Below are 25,294 nucleotides of genomic sequence, written 5' to 3' on the forward strand. Positions count from 1 at the left end.
ATCTTCCCACTTAAATACTCAGATTATAAATTCCATATCATAAAAATCTCTTCTAATGATAAACTTAGTAAATATTCAAAGAAGTAAAGGAGGAAAGAAGGGATGGAGGGAAAAAAGAAAGGAAAAAGGGAAAAAGAAAGAAAAAAGGAAAAGAGAGAGGAAGAAAGGTAGGGAGATGGAAAAGGAAGGGGATGTGTGTGGAGAACAGTCCTTTATATCACTCTTGTGTTATTCAAGAATAAAAGATTTCTCTAACTCTTCTTTAAAATGAAAGTGTTTTCAACTGGCTCAGAGATGCTGAAATGCATCAATTTCAATTCAGAAATGCAGACCCTGATCCCTATGCCTAGGCATAATATTTGAGGTTTCTCTAGTTTTTCTCATTTGAGATCAGTAATTCTTAAAAATAGAACTACCATATGACCCGGTAATCCCACTACTGAGCATATACCCTGAGAAAACCATAATTCAAAAAGAGACATGTACCACAATGTTCATTGCAGCACTATTTACAATAGCCAGGACATGGAAACAACCTAAGTGTCCATCGACAGATGAATGGATAAAGAAGATGTGGCACATATATACAATGGAATATTACTCAGCCATGAAAGGAGACAAAACTGAGTTATTTGTAGTGAGGTGGATGGACCTAGAGTCTGTCATACAGAGTGAAGTAAGTCAGAAAGAGAAAAACAAATACCATATGCTAACACATATATATAGAATCTAAAAGAAAGGGATTCTGATGAACCTAGGGGCAGGACAGGAATAAAGACGCAGATGTAGAGAGTGGACTTGAGGACACAGGGAGGGGGAAGGGTAAGCTGGGATGAAGTGATAGAGTAGCATTGACATCTATACACTACCAAATATAAAATAGATAGCTAGTGGGAAGCAGCTGCATAGCATAGGGAGATCAGCTTGGTGCTTTGTGGCCACCTACGGGGGTGGGATAGAGAGGTGGGAAGGAGATGCAAGGGGGAGGGGATATGGGGATATATGTATACATACAGCTGATTCACTCTGTTTTACAGCAGAAACTGACACAACATTGTAAAGCAATTATACTCCAATAAAGATGTTAAAAGAAAAAAAAAAAAAAAGTATTGGAAGCCCTCAATATGTAAATGGTCAAGCAGGTCAGAGGCTTGAGGAAACCCAAAATTTGCTGCTGACATCTGAAATGGGGGCATTCTTGTGAAGGACTTGTGGGGTCTGCACTAACTCTGGGTAGTTGGTGTCTGAGAATTGGTGTCAGCACAATAAACATAAAATGATTTTATTCATAATTTAAAAAATGAGATTATTAGAACTATCAGATTCTACAACATAAAGTTAAGGTTTGGGAGAGTAAGAGGAAAACAAATGGATAAGTTGAATTTTTTTTACATGTATTAAAACTAGACTACACTGCATGTGAATTTAACATATAATAAATGGTATTTCAAATTACTGGCCAAAAGAAAAAAAAAGATCAGTAATTCTAAGCTCTACTTTAAGAGAGTAAACCCAGCTCTTAGGGAAGAGTATTAGAATATGAGGCAGGTTTAACTTGAAAAGCATAAAAAATTTAACATAATTACATATTTAGAAGGAAAACCCTTTATTTTCCTAAAATAATATACAGAAAGCAAAACATTTGCAGTCAGGTTAGGCTTCTTCAACCAGATCTGAGCCAATTATTTTCCCATCGAAACCCTTAAATATCTTCCCATCTCCTGGAAGATGAACTCTAATTGTTAAACTGTATAGGCATTCTTTCTACTTCTTTAATCTCTTCTCTTTTTAGTTGCTAATTCAGACTCTTAGCTTGAACCAAACCAAACTTGTTTACCTTTTTCTAAAGCTCCATGCCATCTCTCTCTTCACTTTGCATATAGTTATGTACCTCAACCCAATTCCCAAGCCTCCTGGTCCCCAACACATGTATAAGTGCATACACATGTACACATATGCAGTCGTTATCTACTTCCTACTTCACTCCTTGTAGTTATTCCAGGACCAGCTGCTTCCAGGCCAGGTGTCAGGTCTCTGGGTTCCTCTGAGAATCCTGTACTCCCTCCGGAACTTCCTCTCTCCTGACAGAACCATACAGAATGAGATTGCATGCATGGCTAGTATGTAAGCTCTGTGAAGACCTCTTTTCCTCTTTTACTCTCCTGGTGTTTCTACTACCTAGTACAGAGTCAAGCAGGTATGTGTTTCAATAGATATTTATTAGACTGAACTAAAACAAACTGAACTGGATCAGATTAAGTGCATTTAAGTTAAATATACAGATGCAGAAAATTTTTACTTTGATCAAAAGGGGATTTGGTGTTTTGTTTTAAAAGATTGATAAACACATGTGCTCAGATCTCCATAAGTTCTCAATGCCTTCTGAATTCCCTGTAGGGAATTCATTTTGTGTTTCACCTAGATCTTTTTCCTTATAAGAGTCAGCTCAAGACAGATGTCAAAAATTCCTAGGGCTACTCAGTGGTTACACATCTGCTATTACATAACTGACCTTTTTTCAGTCTTAAGAAGACTTTCATCCCTTAAATGATACTCTCCTCTACTCCCCCAAAACACCTTAAATTAATTTGTAATATGTTCTGTATTTAAAATTGCAGGACTTTTTACTATTCACAGTGTTTCTTTACCAAAATATCTTCTAATAAAGGTTTTCTTTTCCTTTCCAATAATTGAATTAATAAATAATCATTAGTAGAAATTTTGAAAGACACAAATAGAAGTAATATCACACACAGAATCCCAATATCCAGAGATGGCCCTTGATAACATTTTGTTGAATTTACTTTCCATTTATTTTCTATGCATGTACTTTTAAACAGTTAAGATCAATCAGGGCAAATAGACTATATCCTGAATTTCTAAAATAATTTTATACCATAAGTATTGCCCTATGCCATTATCTTTGTACTACACTTAATTTTAAATGACTATCTAATAGTATTATATGAATATATCACAATTTACTTCCCCATTTCCCCATTAATGGCCATTTAGATTTCTCTATGTGTTAGAGTTTTTTCCTGCTTTCAGGAAACAGAGGCTATAGAAGCCCTTGTGCCAATGTACTTGGGTGGAATTTTTTTCTTCCTTCCTGGTTCATGTAACTTGCCATACAACAGTTGCTTCAGTACAATGATATATTTAGAGAACTGTTCTATAAGTGCACAAATAACATAATTGGGAATTTGGGAAAAGAACCATGTCTTCCTTTGCCTTACACATTGCTGATAAATACAGTCATGACTCAGGGAATGATAATGAGTCATTTAATTTGCTTAAAGCACTTCCCCTCGGATTCAGTGAAATGGCAAGCTTAAAATTGCTGGCAGCTGAAGATGTTGTAGCTCTTTTATATTTAAGGGAGTAGGAGTGCTTTCTGCACCGCTTGCCTGAAGATCGATCGTTCCAGAAGCGTAAATGATATAACGACTGCGTGGCAGTACCTTGGTATGGCACTAATGCCAATAACGACGATAAACGGATCAGGTTTCAGCATTCCAAAGGTGTGTAGATATGGGGACGGGTTCTCCCACAACTTGGTGAATGACAGCAAAACCCATTAAAGTGTCTATAAAATGAACTTTTCTAGATGGACATATTCTTGGCAAAAAGGTCAGTAATGTGTCTGTTAAGAAAAGTCATTTATGCCAACAATTTGCTTCCAGTATTGATGAGAATGAAAGTCAAATAACTGGATTAAATGGCTTTTGCAGTTTGACCTCCCGGAACAGGATGAAAAAAACCCCAAGTGCTCTAAATGCTCAATTATAAAGTGCTTTGACGATGAAACACCCTTCCTCGGTCCTAGACACTATATTTCCCGTATAGGTTTCCACAAATAACTTCCATTTGAAGGATACTTTTGTTAGGATTTTCTATGCATTTGAGAGCTATTACATTTTCTTACCTACAAAAAGAATCCAAGAAAGGGTAAGAAGAACTCCAACTTCATTCATGAAGTTAGACCAGAATTCAAGGACTCTATTTTTTTTTTAAATTAAAGAAAGCAACAGAAATAATAGGAAAAACCTTGGTCTTAGATGTAAGCCTGGCTATTTGACACCCCATGGCATAGATGGGAAGGTCTCATAGATGGGGGAAGAGAAAACAAAAAGGAATCTAAATAGGAACGTGGGACAGAAAGAGGAAGCATCCTGGAAGAGTACTAACACCAGCACTTGTCCTGAGAGTGTCCCAGCGGATGGCTGTGATGGGCCAGGCCTGGGGACTGTTGCAGACCAACTGAGTACTGACTGTAATTTCTGTAGCAGATGGCCAAACAGGCAGGTGGGTTTCTGAGAGGACGCTCCTGGACCTTCACCCACATTCTCCACGTACCTGGGTACGCAGATGGTAGCACCAGCTGGCGAATGAAAAAGATGAAGTTTATGTGTTGTATTTACTCCCATAAATTATAGAGAACAAAGTCTATCTTCTTATGTGTACAAAATTAATTCTCAACACCATATATATCACTTAACTCTGATGTATTCACTTAACTACGATGATTCTATTTTTATTAAATTTTTAGAAGCTATAATTTTCCATATTGTTTGTATAGACTATCTAGGTTTTTGAATGACATGTTTAGCTTGAATACGTAAGAGAGTGCAAAGAATATTTCCAAGAACAAAGAAACAAAAATCTCATTTTGTACTTATATTTTCTATATTCATTAAAAAGAGTTTGAACTAAAAATTTTAAAATATTTAGAAATTCAGAAAGAAACTGTTTCTTAACTACTAATAATTCTCAGTAAATGAATTGTCATCATCTATTTATTACTAAAAGTACCATAATATAAAACAATACTTTTCCATACATTTAAAAACTTTTAAATAACTAATTATTTCATATTTTAAGTGTGTATATGTTACATATAGATATGAATAGAAATGCTATCACATAAAACAGTATAATTTCATTTTAATCAAATAGCATTTATTGATCCTTTTTGAAGCATGCTTTTTGGAAATGTGTGTCAAAGTGAAAATGCTTTCAAGTGGTTTACAGTTTGGTTGAGGAGAGAGAGAGAGCGCATACAAAGGACTCAACAAAAAGCTTGTTATGGAGAAGCAGAACAAGGAAAACTTAATATAGAATAAAATAAAATTTGTTTTAAATGACCGGGAAATAGTGGGGCTAGTAGTATTAGCTGACTTGTTTGTGATTAATAATGGATTTCCAACAACAGTAGAAACCGTATAATGGCTAGTTTTTTCTTAAGTTCATAATTTATGGTACCAAACTGTATAGCATCAATTTTTAATCTGTGTTTTGAAATCCAAATAAGAACATTTTGAAGTGATTCCACATTGCCAAAATAGACAATGCCATTTACGTACCTTGAAAATCCCTGACAGAAGTAGGAATGTGTTAGGCATTTGAGTCCAAAGAGGTAAGGTTGATCCTAGTGGTTCTCCACATGGGTGATGTTGATCCTCCAGGGGACGTTTGATGACAATGATGTCTGGAGACACTTTTGCTTGTCACCACTAGGGAAGGGGGTCCTACTGGCATTTTGTGGATAGAGGCCAGGCATGTGCTAAACATCCTGCAACCATCACCCAGCCCAAAATACCAGTAGTGCTGAGACTGAGGAACCCTGGTTTATCCCCATATATATCTGCTAAATCCTCAAAGGAAAGATTAGCTCAAAAGAATGAAAAGATTGGCCAAAAAATTAGGAGAGCATAATATAAGAGATTAGCCTGTTCTGCAATCACAGCTATATTTTACATGAAATTAAATCACTTTTTAAAAAACTTTCCAAATCCCTCTTCAATTTAACCTTACTGTTTGAATTAGTTCTCAAAAACTTCCTCAAAATGGACCTTTTACTCTCGTCATGTGAATCTCCTTAGTGTCTCACAAGTGATTATAGTTACTGCCATACTATTATTTCTATTGTTCTTTTAACCTCCAACAGTTTCTTCTCTCCAATACCTTTCCTCTCCATCTATTCAAATATTTTATACCCTCTGATAGTTACATAAGATCGTTTTTCAAAAAAAAAGAACAAAAACTGAACTTTTGTGCATTTATTATCTCCGTCACATAATTTATCATTTAATCATTGCCCATTGTCTTTTGTGGTTTTATGTCTTGCTTTTTATGTAGACTATATGCTCTTGGGGTAAGGATCAGACGTCATCCATAAACTGTATGATTCTCTTGGTATCCAATACACAGACCAGCATGTACAGTAATCGTTCATTAAATTCTCATTACTTTATTAAGTTATTCATTTAGAGTGAGAGGAAAATCAAGGTGAAGAAAGATAAGGAGGAAAAGGATAAAGTCAAGGGAGGAACAGGCCTTGTGACAAGTTAATAAATATTTACATTGATCTTTGCTCACGTGAGTTGCATCTCTTATAATTTAATCTAATTAACTTGCATTTTATCCTGTCTCAGTGTGTATTTATGGATGTGGAAAAAAGTTACTGTTTTCTAGGAAAAACCAATCGAGGGGGAAGCTCTCATATACTCACTGGAAAGAGCAGACCTGATTCTAGCAATGGAGGGTGGGGAACTTCAGTTGGTCTCTGGAGACAGACTAGCTGGGGCTGAATCCTGGATTACCCACGTATTAACTGTGTGACATTGGGGAAGTCAGTTAGCTTTTCTGACTCGGAGTGTTTCGTCTATTCTATGGGAACATTAATAGTGCCCAGTTCAGATGGGTGTTACGATGACTAAGTGAGATAATCTCTGTGAAAGGCTTAGCACAGTGCCAGGCAAAGCATGAGGGCTCAGTAAATGTGAGATAGCCTCATTACTCAAAACATAACTTAATCCTGTGATCTCTCAAGATCTTATCTGTTAACATGACCTTAGATCTAAGATCTTCAAATCACCTGAACATTTCAAACATATGGTATAATGTCCTTTAAATGAAATTATTTTTTCTCAATTCCTCAAGAAATAACGTTTTACAATTCACTGTTTCATGTGGGCAGATTCACGTCATTTTCAAATGTATTTTACATTTTTAAATCTGTCTAACTTAAAAATCTAAAAGTAAAGAATAAAAATGTTCTTAATCTCACATACTATAAATCTGCTTTTGTGTGTTCGTAAACACTGGGTTCATGGTGAAATAAATTAGCACTGTAAAGTACACATATGTCAACAATTACTGGGTGCAGTAATTTAAGGCCTGATTCACTAAACTTTCCTTTGGCCAATAGGCACCCTTGAACAAGAAATGTGATTTAGGGCGGGGAGAGGACTAAAGCATAAATATTGCACTGAATCCATCTTTCATATTCCAAAGTGCTATAACTTTCAGGGTACTATATCCTACCCAATTAGCTCCCTCCCACCAACATTTATTTATGTCATCATTTTCCCTGGATTAGTTCTGATTTATAAATAAGCATTCTTGTTGCAAGCAAAGTAGAAGTATGATTTAACCCAAGGTAAGAAAAATGTGTAGTTTAGTTGATCAAAACTTGTAGTAGGCATTGGTGAAAAAAATTCACCTATACAATAAATGGCAAAGTGTTTAAGCTTTACCTGCTTGATTTAGAAGGGTAATTAAGTCAGAATCCATTCTTCTATTTTTAAATGTAAAATTTTAATTGATAAATACTGACTTCCAGAGGTGTAACACAAAACTTCTCAGCATGGCTGGAATATCTGACTTCCTAATATTTCACCTGGATTCATTTTTTAAATTTATGGAAACCATTTCAAAAGTATGACTCTAAGAGAGAGCATTTATATTTTAGAAAGAAATACCACGTGTGTATTTCTGCATATTGTAAAAGGGAAGAGAGAACATCACAATGTTATTCCTCACTAAAGGGTACTTGAAGTAAGCAATAGGCCGGTCAGCAACCTAGGAAATAGATTCATTAAAGGCACCCTTCTCCCCTTGCCGCAAATTAAACAAGCAAATAAACATACAATGACAGCAACAAACACCTAGAAAATAAAGTGGCTGAAATGTGTGGAATTTATTGTTAAATTTCTTTACTACCAAGAGAATTGGAAGGTTTAGCTTAAGTACTCTAAGACCAGCAAATATATGTTAATTCATGTCTGTCATTAACAAATAGATATGATTGCAGTGGCCTCTTTATTTGCAGTCTTTCTGTACCTCTGGTCTATGCAGTATATTTCCCTTGGATTATTTTCCCTGAAAATGCTGATTTAATTTCACTCTCTTCTGCTCTAAACATTCACAGCTTATTGTCTGTGTGATCTTGAAAAAGTTATCTTTCCTAATTCTCCTCATCAGCAAAATTCCTATTAGGGGTTTAATGAGATAATGTATGTGGATATAATAGAAGCTGAGTCGATTTGAGTTTAACATGAATCTGAAATATTCTGTTTTTAGAAGCATATTCCTGTGGTTCATCAGGAATACAATTAGGCACAAATCTAATAGAAATTGAATAAACTGTGTATTGAATTGTTTATAATTATCTCTTCTAGATTTTCTTTACCCCAGTTTCTCCAACACCAATGATTTTAATACTACTTGCAGATTAATTTTCTTAAACAATGTCTCTAAGGGCATCATTCCTCTACACAAAAATTTTCCATGGTTTTAAATTGCTTAAGAAATGAGGACAAACTCTTATCAGTTAAAAGCCCTGTGTGACATAACCCAACATACCTTCTACCTCCTCTCTGGCATCCAATATTAGACCACAGGCTGCCCCACGTATTTTCAGTGTTCTCCTGTCTTTACTTATATTCCTCCCTCTGTGCCATTTGGGCTTGTTGAACTTCTATCGAAGGATTTTCTCAATAACTATTTAATGAATTGAATGAAAATTAATGAACTAACTATAATTTGTCCTTTAAGTTTATAAGATGATCTGTTTTATTCCCTAAAAACTTACAGCCAATTGACTCTGAGTTCAGGTAAAATCAGTTTAGTGTAAAAAATAGTACAGAGTTTATTTCTGGGGTGATTTGACTGAACATTTAACTTTTCAGCCAGTTAAGCCTATGTCAGAAAGACATGCCAAGTTACTAATGTGTCACTTCACACTTTTGTAGAATTGCTTTGGAGCCCATTTACTGCTATTAATAAGTACAAAATATGGGAAGTGTGTAGGACATCTTCATTAAGATTTGGATCACTGGAGGTAAACAAGAACACACATCTTCAGAGCGAACCAATGATTTTATTAAAGCCACTTGCAAATACATGCGTTCTTTCTAAATTTGGATGTTAAAATGAATAACGTAAATGAACAAGAAAATAGTATACATATTTTTAATATCCAAAATGAGATTGAGAAGGCCAGAAGTCTGGTGTGAAGGTCACATCTGAGTAGTTGCACTGATATTCTCCGACATGATTTGTCCATAGAGACCACAAATTGAAAATTGAGTTTAAACCGAAAATTAATCTAAAAATACTACTCCCATAATTCACAGACAGGAATTCTGGCATGTTCAAAGAACATTGCACGTGCAAGATAGTTTGATCACATTTAATACTAGTTATTTAAATTAACTCTCTTTTCTAGGCCCTGATTTGCTTCTTGGCAAGTCTTTTACACATGTAAGTTCTGAGGATGTTTGTTGAAGGAAAAAGTGAGAGCATGAACAGTCACGTAGCAGTGATTTAATTATCTTACTCTTACATACAGCTCAAGATTATTTGTAATTGAATCCCAAGATCTCTCCTATTTTTTTTTTTTTTTACAAGGACTGGATTTATTAATCTAACCCCTACCAAGTGCCAGACATAATGCTAAGCACTGGGGATAACAATGAATAATAATTCAAAGTCTTTGCCTAAACGAGTTTACAGTGCAGTGAAAAAGAAAATGCAAAGTTTAAGATTTATAGAGGAGCTGTCTGAGGAAGTAATCAATCAAGACCGATGTTCTGTTGAAGTTTAAGAAGATAGAGAAGCATTGTTTGAGGAAAATATGAAGACTCTGGGCCACTGAAGCATTTCAGCAAAGATCTATGAATGTTAACATTAGTTTTGTTTGCAATTTTTGATTCTTTTTCAAATTGTCCATACTCCCAATTCTCATTCTTGGTTACTCATCTACACAGAAAAGCCTCAGGTCTGAATTTCAGATTCCCCCTCTTAAAATATGTACTAATAAAACTGATGACCTAACATTGTTTTACGTTGGACTTTAAACTTTGCACTTATTTTCATACTGAGGGTTATCTTTTGTCAGAAATGTTCCTAACAAAAATATATTCCAGGCTGGAAGTAATTCTTACCTCTGAGGGATTTAAGGGAATAAAGAGAAGGGAAACCTCACTTCTTATTTTACCTACTTTTGTACGTTTATAATGACTATATAAACTTTGGTGATTAAAAATAAATTAGAGGGACTTCCCTGGTGGTGCAGTGGTTAAGAATCCGCCCACCAATGCAGGCGACACAGGTTCGAGCCCTACTCCGGGAAGATCCCACATGCTGCGGAGCAACTAAGCCCGTGCGCCACAACTACTGAGCCTGTGCTCCAGAGCCTGCCAGCCACAACTACTGAGCCCATGCGCTGCAACTACTGAAGCCCGCGCACCTAGAGCCCGTGCTCCGCAACAAGAGAAGCCACCACAACGAGAAGCACGCACACCGCAACAAAGAGTAGCCCCCGGTCGCCACAACTAGAGAAAGCCCGCGTGCAGCAACAAAGATCCAACACAGCCAAAAAATAAATAAATAAAAATTTATAAATAAATAAATAAATAAATAAATAAATAAGGAAGTGTGCATAAAAAAAGAGAGTGAACATCTATTGGTCTAAAACCACATTCAGAAAACCGAATCAGCCTAAAACACTGATACTAACTCCTCTCATTTGAAAGCAGAATGGCTGTGGTGTCTTGGCAAACGTGGAGAAATCAATTTATAGTCAAACAATAGATGGTGTGGAAGAAATGGTTGAGTATGGTCTACAAAACAAATTAATAAAACTCCCACCACCATAACCAAGTGGTTGACTAAATTTATGTTTTCTCAATGTTTGAATATACATACACACTTTACGAGTTCATGTTTAAATGCTTAAAGAATTATGGGAAAAGGAGGATATATGATGTTAACTGCGTGTCCATTATCCATTTTCTTCAAACTCACAGGGTTAAGTTGTTGTACGTAAATACATAATATGGTCATTGCTCATTCATAATATAGTTTAATGTTGACAATTCTTCTTTGTAAATCATATTATCTAAATCTGATACAATTAAAAATATTTAAAATAGATTATTGAAAAATAAAAACAGATGATCCACAATGTAATAATGATTATTCAGAGGAGAAAAAAACTAAAGTGATGCAAGTCCTAAGTGTTTTCCTTAGCCTCTTAAAACTTGCTCCTCTGTCTAGAGTAGAACTAGCTTAAATGTTAAAGTTGGAGGTCAAGGTCCAGGAATGTGGGAGATGTGGTAGGAGTTGCCTTCCTCTCCCACTTGGCTCCATGCTTGTCTTTCAAACAAAAACTGCTCTACTGGTAATTAAACAAGAATTGAACAGTCACCACATGTAAGGCACTCCACTGGGTTGTTGGAATACATGCACAAATAATCATCCTACCTAGGAACTTGCGGGTGCTGTATTTACCAGTTTGTCTCAGAACTGAATCTTCTAATTTTTCTTTTTTCAGGGATTCTTCCACAAATGTGTTCTTTAAAATGAATCGACAGCCACATTTCTTGCCCTTTGACTTCAACATTCTTCCTTTCAGCTACATCTTTGTTTTTTTCAATTCTCTGACTAGGAGATAATTCCCCTCTTTCAAAATTTTGTCTTAAAAGTGTACTTTTATTTCCAGACACCTCATCTTTTTGCCTTGTTTTTTAAGCATTTTAAAGTAAAATATTTATGCATATAATAGAGAAAAGTACATATTTCCTAGGTGAACAGTACAATGAATTTTTAAAAAATGGTCACCAGAGAAACCACCTACAAAGGAAACTAACACTAACAACATTATCTCCCCAGGGATAACGACTCTAATGATTTCTATCACTTCAAATTAGTTTTGTTTTGAACTTTATATAATTGAAATTATGTAGCATGTACCTTTTGTTGCTAGTTTCTTTTGCTTAAAATTATGTTTGCGAGATTAATCCATATTGTTTTGTGTAATGATAGTTCATACATTTTTATTGCTGTATAGTATTCCACTGTATCCATGTTTATTCGCCATTTGAATACCCACTTTTACTAAATGCTCATTCAAGTAATTGGCCCAAAGTGGGTAGGGAGTGAGGTGGTTCTGTAGGGTATTTATTGATTTGAAGAATTCGTTATATATTCTAGATTCAGGGCCTTTATTAAATATATATATTACACATATTTTCTCTCACTCTGTAGCTTGTTTTAGTGGTGCCTTTGGATAAAAAGAAGCTCTTGATTTTCAAGAAAGTCTAATAATTGATCTCTCCTTTATAATTAAAGTGTTCTATCCTATTTGCTGTCTGTAAAGTGATGAAGTTATTCTCCTATTTAAGCTTTTGGAGACTTTATTCTTTTAGGTTTCAAATTTAGATGTACAATCATCTTTGAATTTGTGTGTGCCTGTGTGTTTTGTGTGTGTGTGGTATGAAGTAAGAATCAAGATTTTTTTTCATTTAATATCAAAAACAACATTCATTGAAAAGTTCATCCTTCCCTCCTGGCACTAGAGAAGTGCATTTGCCATATATCATTTAACAATACATGTCAGTTTGTTTCTGGACTCCATTCTGTTCCATAGATCTGATTGCTTTCCTGGGCACCAATTTCATGCTGTCTTAATTTCTGAGTTTAGAATGTCTTCGTATCTGCTACTTTGTTTTCCTTCAAGATTGTGTTACTTCTTGTAGTCCTCAAATTACATGTAAGTTTTAGACTTATCAGTTTTCACTAGGACAACCAGCTGAAAATTTGAGTGAAATTTCATTTAATCTATAGATCTTGTCTGTAGATTATTGACTGTAGGCCATGTCTGTAGATTATTTTGCATTTTTAAGTACACAGTCATGTTAACTGCATATAATGATAGTTTCCTATCTTCCTTTACATCACTATGTATGTCGCTCATTTTTCCTGTCCTCTTGCACTGGCTAGGACTTCCAGGGTACAGCTGAATAAAAGTATCCCCCTTGCCTTGTGTCCAAATGCTGGGGGAAGCCTTTTACTCTTTTATTAAATATAAAGTCTGCTACATACTATATAATATAATATTGATAAATTAAGGTCATTTCTTCTATTCCTAAATTGCTTAGACTTTTTATCAGAAATGGGTGTTGATTTTTATCAAATGTTTTTTCTGCATTTATTGAGTTATTCATATATTTTTCTTATTTTATGTTAATGTGTTGAATTAAATTGATAAATTGTGAATATATAGCCATACTTGGATTTTTGGAGTAAATTCCACTTTATTATTTCTTTATGTTCTTTTTAATATATTGCTTAATATAATATGCTAATATTTTTATAATTTGCATTTATGGTCATAAAGAGAGGTTGACCTAAAATTTTCCTCCCCTTTCAATAGTCTTTTCACATATTGGTATCAAGGTTGTACCAGATTCATAAAACTAGTTGGGAAGTGTTTACTCTTTTTCTATTATCTGGAAAAGTTTTTATATTTTATTTCATCCTTGTATGTTCCCTGGGAAAAAATGGTTGGTTAGATTGGTGTTATATTTTCAGTATCTAGTTGCAAGAATTCACCTGGGAACTCAACCAGGCCTGGAGTTTTCTCTGTGAAAAATTCTTAATTTTTGTGATAATATTGCACCATATGGATTTTCTATTGTCGTGTGTGTTACTTATTCTAAGGTGTTATTTTTTCCAGGAATTTTTTCGTTTCATCTAAACTTTCAAAGTTATTTGCCTAAACCTGTTCTTTGACCTGTTATTTTCTGGAGGTTATGTAGTGACATCCACTGTTTCATTCCTGATGTTAGTAATTTGTGTGTGGTGTAAGGGAGGTGGTAGAGGTTTGATCTGTTCTATTAGAAGTGTATCAGAATATCAGACAACACTATAATTCGAAAAGATACATGCACCCCACTGTTCATTGCAGCACTATTTACAATTGACAAGACATGGAAGCAACCTAAATGTCCATCGACAGATGAATGGATAAAGAAGATGTGATACACACACACACACACATACACACACAGTGGAACACTACTCAGCCATCAAAAAGAATGAAATAATGCCATTTGCAGCAACATGGATGGACCTAGAGATTATCATACTAAGTGAAGTAAAGCAAGACAGAAAAAGACAAATATCATATGATATTGCTTACATGTGGAATCTAAAAAAATTACAAATGAACTTATTTACAAAACAGAAATAGATTCACAGACATAGAAAACAACCTTATGGTTACCGAAGGGGAAAGGCAGGGAGGGATAAATTAGGAAGTTGGGATTAACACATAAATACTGCTATATATAAAAATGATAACCAACAAAGACCTACTGTATAGCCCAGGGAACTATTTTGTAATAACCTATAAGGGAAAAGAATCTGAAAAAGAATATATAACTGAATCACTGTGTTGTACACCTGAAACTAACACAACATTGTAAATCAGCTTTACTTCAATTAAAAAAAAATCGTTGTCAGGATTTTTAGTCTTTTCAAAGAACACATATTTGTCTTTGTTGATTTTCATTATTATGCTTGTTTTCTGTTTAATTATTTTTTTTGTTCATCTTAGTTATATACTGATTTCTAATTTATTTAGGATTAATGTGATTTTATACCCATAAATTCTTCATATATATCCTTATATGATTGATGTTCAGCCTTTCTTATTTTTTTAATATTTAACCCTATATATCTCTAAGCCCTATTTTACCTGCATTCCCTAAAATTCTATATGTGATATTTTCCTTCTCATCCAGACCAAAATATTTTATAAAATTGAATTTCTTCTTTGTCCTACAGGTAACTCATAATCGTGTTGCTTAATTTCTTAATATTTGGGCATTTTGAGCTATGTTCGAATTCTTATTCTAGTTTAACTCCTCTATGGTCAGAGAAGGTATCTGCAGGATTTTTAATCATTTGATATTTGTTGAGATTTGATTTATCATCCAGGATATCAATTTTGGTTACTGTTCTATATAATTTAAAACGATGAATATGTATTTGCTACTTTAAAATGCTCTTTATTATATTTTCTGAATATCTGTGCCCCCATCTCTGAACACTTTCCTTCTTTCTGAAGAACTCCCTTTACTAGTTCTTCTATTGTGGGTCTATTGGTAATATATTATTTCATTTTTTTGGTTTTTTTCTCAAACATCTTTATTTCACTTTAATTTTGGAGATATATTTTCACTGGATTTAAAATCATAGATAGGAAGCTTTCTTTCTTCCTTCCTGTCTTTCTTTCTTCCTTCCTTCCCTCCCTCCTTCCTTTCTTTCTTTCTTTCTTTCTTTCTTTCTTTCTTCCTTTCTTTCCCCTTCCCTCCTTCCCTCCCTTCCTTTCTTCCTTCCTTCCTTCACTTTAAAAATGTCATTCCATTGTATTCCGGCTTCCATCATTTCTGTTGAGAAACCAATTGTCAATCTTGTGATCACCTGAAGTTAAAGTGTCTTTTTTCCTCTGTCTGCCTTTAAATTTTCTCTTAGATTCTGGTGTTCAGCAGTTTGCCAAATATGCCTGAGTGTGTGTTTCCTGCCTTGTGACTACAGAACTTCTTGAATATGTCACTTCATAATTTCATCAGTCCTGAAAAGCTCTGTTCCATTCTCCTTTTTTTTCTCTTCCTGAGACTTCAGTTATAAGTACATTACTATAATTTTTCACCTGACTTCACATATCTTTTGTGTTCTTTTGTACATTTTTCATCCTTCTTTCTCTCTAGCTTGATCCTGTATAATTTCAGCTAACTTAACCTTTTCGTTTACTAAGTCTTGCTTCTGGTCTATCTAATTTACTGTTATACCCATCCATTGAGTTCTTAATTTTAGATATTATTTTTTTCAAATATCTAGAATTTCTTTCTTATATGGTTTTTGTATAGACTCCAGAGCTCTGGTAAGGTTTTCCTCTTTGGCATCTATTTTCTTAAGCATACTAATCATAGCTATTTTAACTCCATGCCTGATAACTTCAAATATCTGAATTACAAGCCAGTCTACTTTTTAATTGAGATTTGCTGGGTTTTGGGTCACTTCATCATATCTCAATAAATGGGTTGTTTCTGTTTTTTCACAATGACAATCAACACCACAATAAACATCTTGATATGTGTCTTCTTGTGCTCATGTGTAATAATTAAGAATGAGTATAAGTACAGTAGAATTGCTAGGTAAATAGATCATGCACAGTACAGGTTTCCTAGAAACTGACAAATTATTTTCCAAAAGGATGGTATCAATTTATATTCCCATCAAACATATAATATTTCCCATTTTTCATAATCTCAGCAACAATTGCTATTGCTAGATTTTTAAATTTTCTAATCTGATATGTGTGATGTATTTTTATTATGATTGCCCCCCAAATCATGTTACATTTTAAAAAATTGTTATGTACCTAAAGATTGAGTTTCTGTTTCAAAACTGCAGATAAGTTCATCTTGGCTAACATGTAATTAAATGAGTAACAATCATTTAAACTAATACATTTTTATATCATTTGTGGTTGTTTAAATTTTATTGAAATTGTTCCTTTTAATTTACTATTAAGATGTATTATTTTCCTAATTCACTAAATGAATCATTGGCTCAGAAATGGTTTATTAAAAGGCAAAGGGACACAAAAAATCAGATGAAAAATTGTGTTCAAAGCCAACACTGAAAATACAAATAGGGAACAGATACATGGTATGAATATAGAATATGGCTCAGTATATGATGCAGTCAGTAAATCCAAAATGTAACGATTTACATAAGTGGACATAAAGGAGAAGAAGTACTAATAGTCATCGTAACCCTCTGAATGTTGGATTTTATAGGATTGTTGTCCCATTTTCCCCTTTCCTCCATTGCCTTGTCTGATAAGAATATGGCAGTGGGATTTTTTAACAGTGGTGCAAATGGATAAATTGTCAAGAATTTGACTTTTTTTCTAATATTCTTTAGTCTATATTTACTTTTCCCTACTAGATCCTAAGGTGGTGACGCTATGTTGGTACTTGGCATTTACTAATATTTTATAGATACGCTTATCGCTAAGATTGTGAACCAAAGAGAAAGCAATGGTTTTAAATCTACTGTTTGTCTTGAGTAATTATGCCCCATGGATTATCTAGTGTAAACTACAAAATGATTAAAGTATTTTGATGCAAGTAAAAAGAAAATGACTTCATATATTTCTTCTTTATGCACCTTTCCAACTTTATGTAGAAAGCAATGGATTTATTATGAAACCATTTCATCTGAATTTATTCCAAGGACTCTAACTGGATATGAAATTTTAAAAAGTTATGCAATATTATTTTAAATTTAAGATTATTTTCAATGATTTACCTTACATCCGACAGTGTTTAAATACCTGTAAAAAGTACACAGTCATTTTCCTTCCTTCCACGACAGTCAGTGCTGAGAAGTGTCTAAAGATTCTTCAGAAGCATTTAGTGTTTTCATGCTGCAATCTACTTCTTATTTTTATGCTCCCCGGTTTTTCTCGGTGTGTTCCTTGACCTTTTTTTCAAGTGTATTTGTACTGGGCAAGAAGCCAGTGGTATTAGTGCATGGAAACCAGGTAGTTGTCAGAAGAACTGTGGCAGCATGTCTAATTTTGTTATATTAAATCTGTCACAAAACATTAAGTAAGAGATTATAGGAAGTATGCATAGAGCACGTGGTTTGTAACTTAACAAACTTGTAGTGTTGGGAACAAGCTAAGACCCCTCTCTTTTATCTTCTTTTCCATTTGGTTTCACCTATCTCTTTAAACCACTGCTAGAAGAATGGGTGAAACTACAAAAAATTTTCATGACCACAAGAAAGCTCTCTCCCAAGTAAAGCCATACCAACAGTTAGTCAGAAATACTTGAGAAGTTAACAAGGATTTTCTTTTCAATTCACACAGATATCTATCTCTTATGCCATGAAAGTATGATGAATCCTTATAATTGCTCCTGTCTAAATAGATTTTTAATTTCTGACAAAGCAGATTCTTTGTGCAACTAGCAGTGTCTGTGGTAGAAACCAAAGGATATCTCAATACAGTTTTTTTTTAGGACAGAAAGTTTTGAGCTTAGAAGTAGGTAGTACTTGCTGACTTTTTTTTTCTTAATGAGCACAGATAGATCTAAGAATTGTGGTGCCTGGAGGTCCACAATTTGGAGGGCACTGTTTCAGAAACAGAAAAATAATTTACTAGTACAAAGTTAGGTACAAGAACTAATGTAATTAGAGTTTGAAAGAAGTCACAAGTTAAAACGTATAAAAAGCTGACAAATACCACAAAAATCATGAAAACAACATTTTTATGAAGTAGCAATCTTATATGTCCTTGGTTATATACTTTAGTACCTAGTATGTTATAGGTTCTATACTATGGCCTTGGAATGGCTAAGGCTCACCTTGTTTCTTCCAATCTTTTCAGAGGTCCTTTTGACCCTTAAGAGTATAACACATAATAGGCAGTAAGAAATGTTTGTGGAATAAAAGTGGTCTAAGAAATAAATTAAAATAAAGAGATGACTGTTGCAGCCTTCCTACCTTATAAATTCAAAGGTTCATCAAGTCCACAATAATAACTAAACTAACCAAGACATTGTGAATTAGATTGATACATGACATTGTGTATGATATAGGGAAGGATTTTTCTGCACTCAGTTAACAAAACCTAATGAAGACAAAGCTATTTAAAGTAATTTAGCCTCTGAAGAAAAAAATGATGCAAAAAGGAAAATGATTGCATGACCTCCTTTTCAATAAATGTGTTTGCTGTTTCAAAATATAAATGGGGCCAGAGCCTCCATCTTCCACATGGGAAATCCTAAAAGCAAATGTTGGATACAGCAATCAGAAGCCTTGATATAGGCTTAATCCCAAAAGCAGATATGGAAACAGAATGTCTAAGTGTGGAAAACTAAGTTAAAATGTGGTCAGGTCAGCTGGAATGCAAGTAGGGGAAGTTTACATTGGCTGCCTGAAAGGCAATAGGGAGAAGATCAAAGACAGGAATGGGTCAAGGTCAGGTTTAGTTGAAACAAAAGGGGCAAAGGTAGCAGGTGAGGCATAGAAAGAGGTGTGTAACCTTGTAATCCTAAAAGCAGAAAGGTCTGAGCTGACAGATATGTATCTTTTTACAAGCTAACATCTTCTGCTATGGTTTTAAATGAATTAGGAGTCCGGAAAGTCCAGTTCCAGAATTGTAGATGTTGCACAGCCTTTAAATCCAGCAACACTCCTTAGGTAATACCTCCTCTTCAGGGTAACTCAAGTCTTCCAGAAGTCCAAAATGACCTGAGTGTTCCCAGTATTGCAGTCCGTCACTGTTTAAGTCATTCCCTTTCTCCCTCCCCAAGCTAATGCTCTCTCAAAGTTCCCACCCTTTATAGGGTGGCCAACTGTTCCAGATTGTCTGGGACGGAAAGGCTTCCTCGGATGCAACACTTTCAGTTTTAAAATTAGGACAGTGAAGTCAAACCAAGATGAGTTGATAACCTTGTGGTCCAAATAATCTTGCAACCCAGGTCTAATTTCACCACGGAATAGTGATAGGGGCTAACTTGTTCTCTGAACACTAGACTTCCAATCCAGTGTACCTTTCACTATAGTTTGTTCTTATTATGATTATTAAGTCCTTTTCTTAAAAGATGTTAATTTAATAAATGTGATGGAATTTATTTTCACATTTACAATTACAATGTATATACAAAGTCCTAGACAGATAAAAAATAGATTTGGGTTGCTAATGTAGAGATTTTTGGTTTTATTTCACAAGTGCACTCTATCTGTGTGTGTGTGTGTGTGTGTGTGTGTTTAAATTACAGTTCTCTGAATGGAGTAGGATGAAATTTATCACCCGATACTCAGACACCACGGAACAAAAATCCTCATTCTGATAACTACTCAATTTCCTTGGAGTGGCCCTGCCATGGAAATTGAGCCATTGAGCTACTGAGAAAAAACATCTTCTAAGCTCTACAGCAAAGTAGATCTTATGAAGCCCATAAATTAACATTTGGAATAAGATTAATGCATCATAATCTCACTCCATTTTGCAAATTCAATCCTCTATTTCAACCTACAGACAAACTGAAATAATGAAGAGTCTCAAAAAGCCCATCTCACCTTAGAAATGTTAAGCCAATGGTGTTTTTTTTTAAACCAGCATTTATGACTATATATGTGCGATAAAGGATGGGGGGATTGGAAGCTTGGTCTTCTTAAGGGATAAGAAGCAAATTATGTACTTTGAATCTACTTGGATGTCTGTAAATGACGGATCTCAGTGTTCTGGGGGTCTTAGCATTTCAAACTTGAACACTTTGTGTTGAGATTTCATTGAGTGGTCCTCTTATATTTCTTTGTCAATCATGTTTAGCATTGGAAAAAAAAAATGCAACCCTGCACAGTGAAAGCTGCTGAAGTATTCTGAGAGAATGTGAGTTGTAATCATGAAATACTGATTGTGATAATCCACAGCCCAGGAAATGATGTACAGGAGCTATGGAGATTAAGGCATATGTTCATCATTGTGTTGACTCCCAGGTTCTCAGCGTGATACAGAAGGAGGAGCACTGGATTGGGCGATAAAATGGGAGACCTGACTGCGGGTCTGTTCATACTGGTTGAGAGCTTACTACATTGTACTAAGAGCTTTTTATATGAATTTTTAAATTTAATTCCCAGAAGAACTCTATAAGAAAATACTTTCCCATTTACAGAGGAGGACACTGAGGGCTAAACAGTTTAAACAACTTGCCCAAATTAACCCAGTGGCCAAGCCAGGATTCAATCTCAGGCCACAAAGTCCACCAGAATTCTTTCTCTGTAAATGAATCTCATAATACATACTGAAGCCCATCTCAGGCCCGGTGAAGATATGCCAGCACTACAAGTTTCATGGGGATAATTTTAAATGCTGTGTTTATTTAATGGAAACTCTCAAAGGCATTACAGTGTTTGACTGAAGATACAATATAGTTTTTACCAAGATGAGAAAAAAAAGAGGATACAAAAGTATATTTACAGGGCTTTCCTGGTGGTGCAGTGGTTAGGAATCCGCCTGCCGATGCAGGGGACACGGATTCAAGCCCTGGTCTGGGAAGATCCCACATGCCACAGAGCAACTAAGCCCATGCACCACAACTACCGAGCCTGCGCTCTAGAGCCCACAAGCCACAACTACTGAGCCTGCGTGCCACAACTACTGAAGCCCACGCACCTACAGCCCATGCTCCACAACAAGACAAGCCACTGCAATGAGAAGCCCGTGCGTCGCAATGAAGAGTAGCCCCTGCTCGCCACAACTAGAGAAAGCCCACGTGCAGCAATGAAGACCCAATGCAGCCAAAAATAAATAAATAAAATAAGATAAATTTTTTAAAAAAAGTATATTTTCACTGTGATTAAAGTTAAGTTAAATAACATAATTTCATAAATGGAAACCAGAACTGTAAAATACCAAGAGTGATAGAGTTATGCATATATTTTCTGAATTTTCTATAGTGTGATAATATTATTTTAATGATGAAAAATTCAGTAAATTTGCAAAATTAAAAAAAATGGAATAAGAGAATACTGGGGGAGAAAACCTAACATTACCAACATATTAGAAACATAAAGTGTGACTATTTTTACAAGCAGAGTGCTATTGGAAATTAAACCTATAATAGAGTCCTTAATTTCTGAAATGAAGTCCATTTCAAGTGTCAGGTGAACTATAAAAGTATTTTAGTGTTTCAGTCCACAGATTTTTTTAAAAAAATTGTCATTATACTCTTTCAGTCCTACCAGGGATGAATATTAAAGGGTGGGAACCATTCATGCATGAAGGTGTGGGCCCTCTGTAAATATTAATGATTAACTGACTGACCATATGACACATTTACCTTTTTTTCTAAAACATGCATCTACACCTGTTTTCTTATAACCTTGGTTACAGCCTGAACCAATTAATGTACCTGTGTGAGATTATCATTTGCTCAATGAAGAAATTTTATTCAATCATGTATGTTTAATATTTCATCTTTTCTCACAGACTCTCCTACCTTGGAATCGTAAAAGGCTCTTCATTAACATCTGCAATTTAGTTTGATTAGTATTTCACAGAATCACCTGGCATTTTGTTAACTATGACTTATTAGGCTAATATCATTCTCTAATAACAGGTTTGCCATAAAAATAAAACCCTGGTGAAATACTTTGAATTTTAAGTAAATTTGTTGAACATGGTAACGCAATTTATGATTATCACACACAAAAGTAAATAGGATGGAGAAAAAAATATGAGGCAAGATTGTAGAGTAATAGATGTTTTAAAACTCCATCAACCTATGTCATGTTTCAATAATATAATTAACAATAACTAACCCTTTAAGGTAGGAATTACTATCCTCATTTAAAAATGAAGAAACTTCTGCTCATTAAGGTCAAGCAACCCAGGTATCTCCAGCTTCGATGTCCGTGCTCTTAACTACAGTTCACACTCCCTCTAAAGCAGTCACCTGGGGAAGCTGGTGAAATTACGTTGCCATCACTCAAAATATTGTTCTTACTTGAGTTGCTTTCATAGAACCTTAGGAGAAACACTCCAAATTAAATCCTGTTACTTTATAGCCTCAATTCTCTATTTTAGCCAACTTTTTTCAAACTTTTGGCTATTTCCAAAAATCTAGTCTTACCTATGAAGAATAAAGATCCTACATCAATGGGTAAGAATCTACTCTGAAGTCTGATCCAAAAGATGATGTTAAATACTTTGAATAATGTCAACGGTGTTAAAGCTGATGTACAGTCTCCAAAGGTGGAAACTTTGATGGCAATATACTCGTTAGGAAGTTTACGTTTGATTTGTGGAGTGGATAAATAGTTGGTGTCAATGCCAGTGTAAAAGTTGTAGAAACTGCAGGTGGTGGTGAATTCCTTTTGAACACATAGATATTAAGATTCCCTTTGATGAAATATATATTGAGATTAGTTCTTGTGTGAAATCTTTTATGGAATAAATTAAATATTGATTCATATTTAAACAAAACATGCAATTCAGTAATATTGCTCTCAATTTTATCCCATGATTCATTCCACTATGGATCTATTTCTCTGTACTGTTGTCCTCTTCACATTTGTCTATCTTGTCTCCAAAAATTTTATGAGACACTTAGGAATATACCTACCCGAGATCCTGAAGAATTCTCTTTTCAGAATATTTCTGATACATCGCTGTGTAAAAACTAGTTTACACACTGAGTACTAAGAGTGTTTAGAAAAGGAAAGGAACATTATTAAATGAAGTTGTTTTGAATGACTTTATAAAGAATTTGGGACTTAAATTGCACTTGGAGGATTTGAAGGACTAGGAAATTTATGGATTACTGATAAAAGAGTTAACACATAATATAACTGCAATCTATTTACCATGTATATAAAACTGTGTGTGAATTTATAGAGATCTGTCTTTAATTCCTTCCATAAATGCTATCCCCAAACTTCTTTTTTTTTTTTTAACATCTTTATTGGAGTATAATTGCTTTACAATGGTGTGTTAGTTTCTGCTTTATAACAAAGTGAATCCACTATACATATACATATATCCCCATACCTCCTCCCTCTTGCGTAGTGAAACTAAATAATATCTAATCTGACGCAATCTTCAAGGCCCAACTTAATTCTCAATTTCTTAGTAAGGTTTCTCCAAACTAAAACAACTCTAATTGTCTTTCATTCCTCTAAATGCCTATAACTTATTGTCTGAAGCTCTCATTTTGACATTTTATTAAACATTATCTTTATAATGTTACTAGCTCTTTTACTATATCTTTAATTTCCTCAAGATAGATTATAAACTTCTAAAGAAAGTTGACCATGTTACATACATTTTGGGTTTCCTACACAGCAGCTATCTCAATAAATACTGGCTGAATAAATAAGAATAGTTAACATGGTTATTTTCTGACCATACCAAGGATTTTGGTATATCGATTTGAATGTAGGAGTGTGTATGTGTGTGTGTATGTGTTAAAATTTATATTTTCCCAGTGCGTTTTTTAATCAACAATTTAAATGCAGAAAACAAATACAAAAGCTTGACTAATATAATACAACATGTGTAACAACTTATAAACCATCAACTTTACATATACAATGCTAAATATCATTAAATTAATTCCAACATCACTGTATTCCTTTGCACTTCTGGTATAAGTTGGGTTTTTGTGCATTTTTATGCTTATCTTATCCCTGTAATAAGGTGTAAAGTTACTGAGAACAAAAGTTGGTCTTCAATATATAGATAATTTTTCAAAATACACAAAAGTTTTTCTCCCTTCAAAGTACGCTGAAAGTATTTGACTAGCTTCTGTAATCATGAAGCTTAAATAGGAACTTCTGCTCCCTCCATCAGTGACAAAAGCAACCTGAAATCCAGCCATGCTCTGCTTTTTAAGATAGAGTTTGCTGATTTATCAGTTTGTTTATTTTCACTCTATCTATGCGACCGTCATTTTAAAAAGGACCTGCTGTAGGTCAGTGGTCCCCTTTCTCCTTGAGTTACACCTGCAGTTCTTCAATGGAAATATCAGCTGGAGGAAAACCTGTTACCACTGAGAATTATTCCCCATCATTAACTGAGGAAGCGATGCCTTCCTACAGCTGGAGTGAGACTTCTTCCCAAACATCATGGTGTGCCAAACAGCAGAACTTCCTGAATTGGGTGTTAACATACCTAGTTCTAGTCCTGGCTTTGCCATGAAGCAGTGTGTAACCCTAGGTAAGTCACCTTGCCTCTCTAGTTTCAGTTTAATTTTCTATAAAGTGAGGAAGTTAGATTGGATTGTTTTTGAGGTCCCTTACAGATCTACAACCGTATGAATTTCACAGGTAAAACTGCTCCTTCAGGCAACTGAGGCAGACCTAGTAACAAAATGTTTATTTTTAACATGCATAAAAAAATCAGCATTGCTTTCCCTTTTTGAATAGCACAAGTCCTGCACCCCTTTTTTCACATATCCCTTTTTGAAAATGGTGAAGCCTGAAAACTTTCAGGAAAGCAACAGCTTATGCTTTTCCCTCATAAGAATAAAAGAAAAAAAAATAAATAATAGTGTAAGAACCCACTCGGAACAGACTGACTACTACTCTAGAATTACCAGGTACATCAGAGAGAGCATAAATCCCCCATTCATATATC

The 25,294-nt window shown here is 34.6% G+C and overlaps 2 long non-coding RNA genes across 2 annotated transcripts in view; one reads left to right on the forward strand and one right to left on the reverse strand.

Annotated features, from left to right (window-relative positions):
• The window catches only part of LOC309624456, an 82,442-nt gene that overhangs the window by 56,920 nt on the left and 228 nt on the right, over window positions 1-25,294 (reverse strand). The gene's annotated exons all lie outside the window — the stretch shown is intronic.
• The window catches only part of LOC309624471, a 614,280-nt gene that overhangs the window by 35,241 nt on the left and 553,745 nt on the right, over window positions 1-25,294 (forward strand). The gene's annotated exons all lie outside the window — the stretch shown is intronic.

This window comes from Balaenoptera borealis, assembly GCF_965194805.1.
Source record: "Balaenoptera borealis genome assembly, chromosome: 2".
Lineage (NCBI taxonomy): Eukaryota > Metazoa > Chordata > Mammalia > Artiodactyla > Balaenopteridae > Balaenoptera > Balaenoptera borealis.